Genomic DNA, 7,025 nt, shown 5'->3' with positions numbered 1-7,025 from the left:
GACAGATCTCCCTTCTCTATTTTGGAGGAGGGCATGGTAGCCTTGCTAGCCCTTAAGCCAAGGGCCCTTTGTTAGAGGAGGAAGCATTCTTTTACAACTATTTTCCTTGGTCTCCTCACCCATACTCAGATACATAGACAAACCCAGGAGTATTTTAGAATTTCATGTCATCACTCTTTCAGAGGAAAAGGAAATCAGCCAAGTTTGATGAAGAATTTTAAGCAGATATCAAAATTAAGTTATTACATAGTAAGTTCTGTCTTCAGTGCTTTGATACATAGGATTTTTTTTTAAATCACCTGAGTTCATTGTTGCTCTATCAAGCAAAATGGTTGTAAGCTGTTACAAATCCTGCATGTTAAAAATTAAATTCACTAGGATAGAATTACCCCTAATTTTCTAATTACAGTCTATAAATATTGAGTGCCTATTCTATATAAGCTGGGGACTTTGGAGGTTCAAAGTAACAGATGGTTATTGCTGTTAATAAGCTTATAAAACAGCTCAAAGACAAGAGTTCTGGAGGTTTAGAGAAGGGAAAGAGTATGTCTGGCTAGCAGATCTTGAAAAACTTAGAGAAACTGACATTGAAGATACACGATCAATGGTAAGTGGGATCCAATAGGCAAAAATGGCCAGGTGGTGAGCACATTCTCAGTGAAGGGTATGGAAAAAGGCTCAGAGATGGGAAAGTAGTAGGCACATACAGGAACCAAGAGCGGAAGACATTATGTAGCTAAGAAGTAGGTAAAGCAGAATAGAGAGGTTAACGCCGTATCTAAGAGAGCTTTGAATGCCAATTGTGTTAGTCTAAGTCCTCTAAGAACTGGACACTTAGATGGGATTAAAAGGAGGAGAAGCTGGGAGAGCCATTAGGCCACAATACAAGACTAACCCAGCAAGGAGAAAGCAGGAGGGAAGGTCTAGCTTATCTAGCTCAGTAGGTATCAGTAGCTTATCTAGCTACCAGCTCAGTAGGGAGCCTGCTTTTCCCTCTCCCTCTCTGCAGCTCCCCTGCTCATGCTCTCTCTCTCAAATAAATAAATAAAATCTTTAAAAAAAAGAATTTAGAAACCAGAAGACACATTTGGGTTTTATTTTTATTACTCATGGCCAATTGTACTTTTTGCTAGAATTAGCCTAGGTGCTTGATTCTTTGCCTCCTTTCCAATTACCTTAAAAAGGTCATTTATTATGAAGTATTTATCCTATCGGACAGGGGAATGAACAGAGATAAAACATAAGTCAGTCAGCATCGCTGCTATCTCCATAGTCTTTGGGGGATAGTTATGATGGAGATGTTCACTTTTAACTGGAGTAGAGAATTATCTGTAGGTTGAAATTATCCATATTGACTATTTTCCGCTATGTTTTCTCCTAATAGTTTTATTGTTTTAGCCCCATTTTAAGTCACTGAACTATTTTGAGTATAATGTTTTTTTTTTAAAGGTTTTATTTATTTATTTGACAGACAGAGATCACAAGTAGGCAGAGAGGCAGGAAGAGAGAGGGGGGAGGCAGGCTCCCTGCTGAGCAGAGAGCCCAATGTGGGGCTCGATACCAGGACCCTGGGATCATGACCCAAGCCGAAGGCAGAGGCTTAACCCACTGAGCCACCCAGGCGCCCCAAGTATAATGTTTGTATGTGGAGCAAGATAGGGGTGCAGCTTCACTTCTTCATATATGGATATTCCGTTGTCCCAACACCATTTGTTGAAGAGAACATTTTTCCCTCCTTGGATGGTCTTGGCATCCTTGTCAAAAATCAATTGGTCTTAGACATTTGGGTTTAGTGTTGGAATCTCTGTTCTATTCCATTGGTTTATATGTCTGTCCTTACGTCAGTACCACACTGCTTTGATCACGATAACTTTGTGGTAAGTTTTTGAAATCAGGAAGTAGGAGTACTCCAACTTTGTTTTTAAATAATGTTTGACTAATTGGGGTCCCTCGAAGTTCCATATGAATTTGAGGACGGACATGGATCTGTCAATGGACTCCTAGACTTAACACCAAAAACATAAGAAGCAAATTAAAAATAACCTGGACATCCTAAAAATTTAAAAAGTGTAGATATCAAAGGATATTATCAAGAATGTGGAAAGATGTGGAAAGAATGTGGAAATTCTACAGAATGGGATAAAATAGGGTGCCTGGGTGGCTCAGTTGGTTAAGTGTCTACCTTTGGCTCAGGTAATGATCCCAGCGTCCTGGGATCAAGTCCTGCATCAGGCTCCCTGCTCAGTGGGGAGCCTGCTTCTCCCTCTGCCTACCTCTCTCTCTCTCTCTCTCTCTCTATCTATCTCTCTGACAAATAAATAAATAAAATTAAAAAAAAAGAATGGGATAAAATATTTGCAAATCCCATACTTGAGAAGACTTCAACTTCCAGAATATATAAGAACTCTTACCATTCAACAACAAAAGGACAACGTAATTTTTTAAAAGGGCGAAGAACATGAAAAGATATGTCCTCAAGATATACGAATGGCAAATAAACTCATGAAAGTATATTAAATATTATTGGTCATTAAGAAAATGCAAATCAAAACCACAACGAGATACCAACTCACCTACTAGGATAACATTCATAAAAACAATAAAAAAAAAAAAATGGGGCACCTGGGTGGCTCAGCTCCAGGTCATGATCCTGGAGTCCTGGAATCGAGCCCCACATCAGGCTCCCTGCTCCGCAGGGAGTCTGCTTCTCTCGCTGACCTCTCCTCTCATTCTCTCTTTCTCTCTCTCTCTCTCTCAAATAAATAAATAAATAAATAAAATCTTTAAAAAAAAAAATGGAACATTAAGGCAATGATATGGAGAAATAAGACCTTGATCCATTGTTGGAGGATCCATTGTGCATCCCGCACAATGATGCAGCCACTGTAGAAGGCATTTTGGTAGGTCCTCAAAATATTAAACATAGAGTTATCATATGACCCAGAGATTCCACTCCTAGGATATATATCCAAAAATAATGGAAATATATGTCCACATAGAAAGTTGTATATGAATGTTTATAGTAGCATTATTCATAGAAGCCAAAAGGTGGAAACAGCCTGAATGTCCATCGGGATGAATGAATAAACATATTGTGATATACAAATATGATGAGATATTGTCAATCAAAAAGCAGGACCACAGTGCTGATACGTGCTACAACTTAAATGAATCTTGAAAACATGTTAAGTAAAAGAAGCTAGACACAAAGAGTAACATATTGCATGATCCCTTTTATATGATATATCTAGAATAAGAAAGTCCATAGAAGCAGAAAACAGGGTGGGAGAAGGAGAGGATGTAGATTATTTAATGAGTGTGGGGTATTTTTCTAGGAAGATGAAAAATTTGAAACTAGGGAGAGGTGGTGATTGAACTACATTGGGAATATACTAAACGCTACTGAGTTGTATAATTTATAATGGTCAATTGCTTATTATATGGATTTTACCTCAATTTAAAGAAAAAGATTAAGAAAACTCAATTAGGAAAAAATTATCCATGGTTTGTCTGTTTCGAGAATTGGGTTACATGCCCCAAATCATACTTTACAATTTCAAATTCAACATATGACTAGTCTACAATCTACCATAGAATTAATAAGACTAGAATAAACTTTGTATCCTATGTACCACATCTCATAGAATTACTAAGGCTAGAAAAGTGAAGGACACAACTCTTTATTATAATACAGTCTACCTAAAACAGGATTCAAAAGGTAAACACTAAAGTGAATATGGATATATGACAAATCATCTTCTCTCACTTTTTAAGTGGGGAGTGTGAGATACAAATGCATGCGTCTATGCACATCAGTGGGTGTTGGGGTAACAGAGTTAGGAAAGCATAAGATGGGGGCACCTGTGGCTCACTGGGTTAAGCCTCTGCCTTCAGCTCAGGTCATGATCTCAGGGTCCTGGGATCCAGCCCTGCATAGGGCTCTCTGCTCAGCGGGGAGCCTGCTTCCCCTCCCCTGCCCCCGCCTGCCTCTCTGCCTACTTGTGATCTCTGCCTGTTCAATAAATAAATAATTAACTAACAACAACAAAAAAAAGAAAGCATAAGATAAAGAGAATTCATAAACTAATCAGGATTCTCACTGCCTTTGTCATGATCTCAAAATATCAATATCAATAATGAAACACATTGGAAGCTGGTATTTACTATTGGCTTTCTCAGAGCTTTTTAAAAGCAATAACCCGGGGAACAGCTCTAAGGGTCCTGGAGTACCAATTATGCCATCTGAAGTGTATGTAATCAGATTCCTGGAGAGAAAGTGGCATCTTTAAAGAAGGTGCTAAGCATTCTTCTGCTGTATAAAAGGTTCTTTTTCTTTACTAGTAATTTCACATGAGACTATTTGGATATTTTTGACAAATTAGTGCAAATTGGATTAATTCAGCCCATTAGCTACAAAGAGGGATGTGATGGCAGAGCTTTATTTTCATTATATATAGCTGATAATAATAGCTAGTATTTATTGAGTGATTACACTCAGTGATAGTCTAAGTGTTTTACCAGTAACCATCGCATTATTCCTCACAACAACCTTACAAAGAAGCAGAAACATGAACAAGATTGTTCGCCCAAGACCCTCAGTCAGAAAGTAGCAGAGCTGGGATTCATACCCAGGCAGTACAGGTCTAAACCCCACGCTCCAGCCACCCTGGTGCATGGCATCCAAATTACATCAGTATTAAAATATCCTATCTGATTAATATTGCATTTTTTACCTCTACTTGTTCATTTCAAAGGTAAAGATCAAACACTAAAACATGTGAGAAAGGAAACATTAGGAGATTTTAGATTTGTATTCTTCTTTAGGCTGCTATAAACCCGGTTAGCTATTAGTGTGGCTTTTTTTTTTTTTTTAAGTAGAAACTGTTCCTTAATTATTCCCTGTTTTATTTTGTTTACTATTTTTATTTATGTTCAGTTAGCCACTGTATAGTACACCATTAGTAATTATGCTCTGTTTTAAATGAATTTATCTTTGGTTTTCACAAGTATATTTAAACGATATGTCATTTAGATCAGATATTCAATTTCAAATATATTTGAATATGCTAACAGTTCACATCAAGGAATTCTTATATAAATAATTAGTTTGGGCCATCGGGTGATAAATAGAAACAATGTTGACTTCACTCAGGGAGAATAAAAATGGCAGATTTCACTCCAATATTCATCAAACCTTATGTGGCTTCATTGTGCTTCAGGGGTAAATACTGTATCTCTTTAAATGCCTTTCAAGAAACCCAATCCTGCTTGGGCAACATGGGAAAATTTAAGGCAAATTTTAACACATTTTATTTTATATATTGTATGTAAATTTTAGTCAGTATATAAACTGCCTAGATGCATTCAACATTCATTCAACAAATATTTATGGAACACCTTTCATGTGCTAGCATTTTCCTAGGCACTGGGAGATACACCAATGAATGAAACAAAATGCTTTCTATCATAGAGCTTACATTCTTGGTGGGGAGACAGTGATCAAACACACACACACATAGACACATACAAATGTATATGCTGCGTGTATGTACAAACATGTATACCCAAAGACAAATCCGTACAACAGAGAGAGGTGTTAGGAAGCTCTAGGAAAGAAAATAATACAGGGTACAGGAGATGGAGAGTGATAGGAGTGGGGTGTTATTTAGTATAGTGTGTCAGGGAAGACCTATATGTTAAGATGACATTTAGTGTCTGTTAAGCAGACACTAAAGGACTTGAGGAAACAAGTGTAAGGAAATCTGAAGGAAGAGCATCCTTGAGAGACAGACCAGCAAGTACAGAGTCCTGGAGGTGGGAGCAGGTTTGACATGTTCAGAGAAAGTACACAAAGGACAGTGAGGCTTGAGCAATATCCAGAAATACAGCACGGGGCTGTCCATGTAGAGCTTTGGAATCAATGACGCAAGGTTCATTGACCATGTAGAGTCCTCAAGATTCTTGGGTTCCACTCTGTGAGGTGGACTTATTATGCCCTAAAGCAGACATGATCTCTCTTAGGTTCACTTAGAATCACTCTGATTGTGGTAAAGAATGTTGACTCTGGTTGGAGAGTGGGGAGGGGAGGAAGGGGAGAACCAGGGAAGTGAATTAGAAGCCAGCGCTATAATCCAGGCCAAGACGTGGTGCTGATTTAGACCTGAGCGATAGCGGTGGACGTGGTGATGAAGTCGTCCAGTTCTGGGCGTATTTCCCACTAGGAACCAATAGCATTTGCTGACATGAGGAGTGAGAGAAGGAGATGACCTAAGGATCACTCCACGATTTTTGGCATAAGCCAACAAAAAAGGAGATATTATTTGCTTGGGAAGGAAAAACTGCGAGAGGAGCACATGGTGGGGGAAGAAAATTTAAGAGTTTTCTTTGGGGCATATCCATTCAATGCCTTTAAACATCCAAACAGAGATGCTGAGTAGGCAACCTCAGGGCAGAGGTTGGGGGTGATAGGGTCTTGGGACTTGGGAGATATTCGTGATCGGTGGTATGTAAAGCCATAGGCCAGGTGAGATCACTTAGGCAGTGGTGTGGACAGAGGAGAGGAGAGAATGGTTTGTGTATGTCCACCCTAAGAAATCAGGAGGATGAGGGGGAATCAGAGCAAGGGCTGAGAAGGAGCAGCCAGCATGGAAGGAGAATCCGAAGAGCCGTTTCCTGGAAACCAAATGGAGACACTGTTCTTGCAGAACAGAGTGGCCAACAGAGTTAAGAGCTGTTGTCAGGTCGAATAAGGGAAGGACTGAGAAATGATCGCATATAAGATGTTTAAGTGAATGCCTGGTTTCAGTTTCCTCCTACAAACATTTCCACCCAATGAGAAAGATTCCTTTACAAAAATAAGCTGATGAAGAGTGATCAGGAAATGGAAATTATTGGGGCGCCTGGGTAGCTCAGTCATTAAGCGGCTGCCTTTTGGCTCAGGTCATGATCCCGGGGTCCTGGGATCGAGCTCCACATCGGGCTCCCTACTTGATGGGGAGCCCACCTCTACCTCTCCATTCCCCCTG

This window comes from Mustela erminea, chromosome 2, assembly GCF_009829155.1.
Source record: "Mustela erminea isolate mMusErm1 chromosome 2, mMusErm1.Pri, whole genome shotgun sequence".
In the NCBI taxonomy this organism is placed as follows: domain Eukaryota; kingdom Metazoa; phylum Chordata; class Mammalia; order Carnivora; family Mustelidae; genus Mustela; species Mustela erminea.
Note: the sequence above shows the minus strand (reverse complement) of the source record.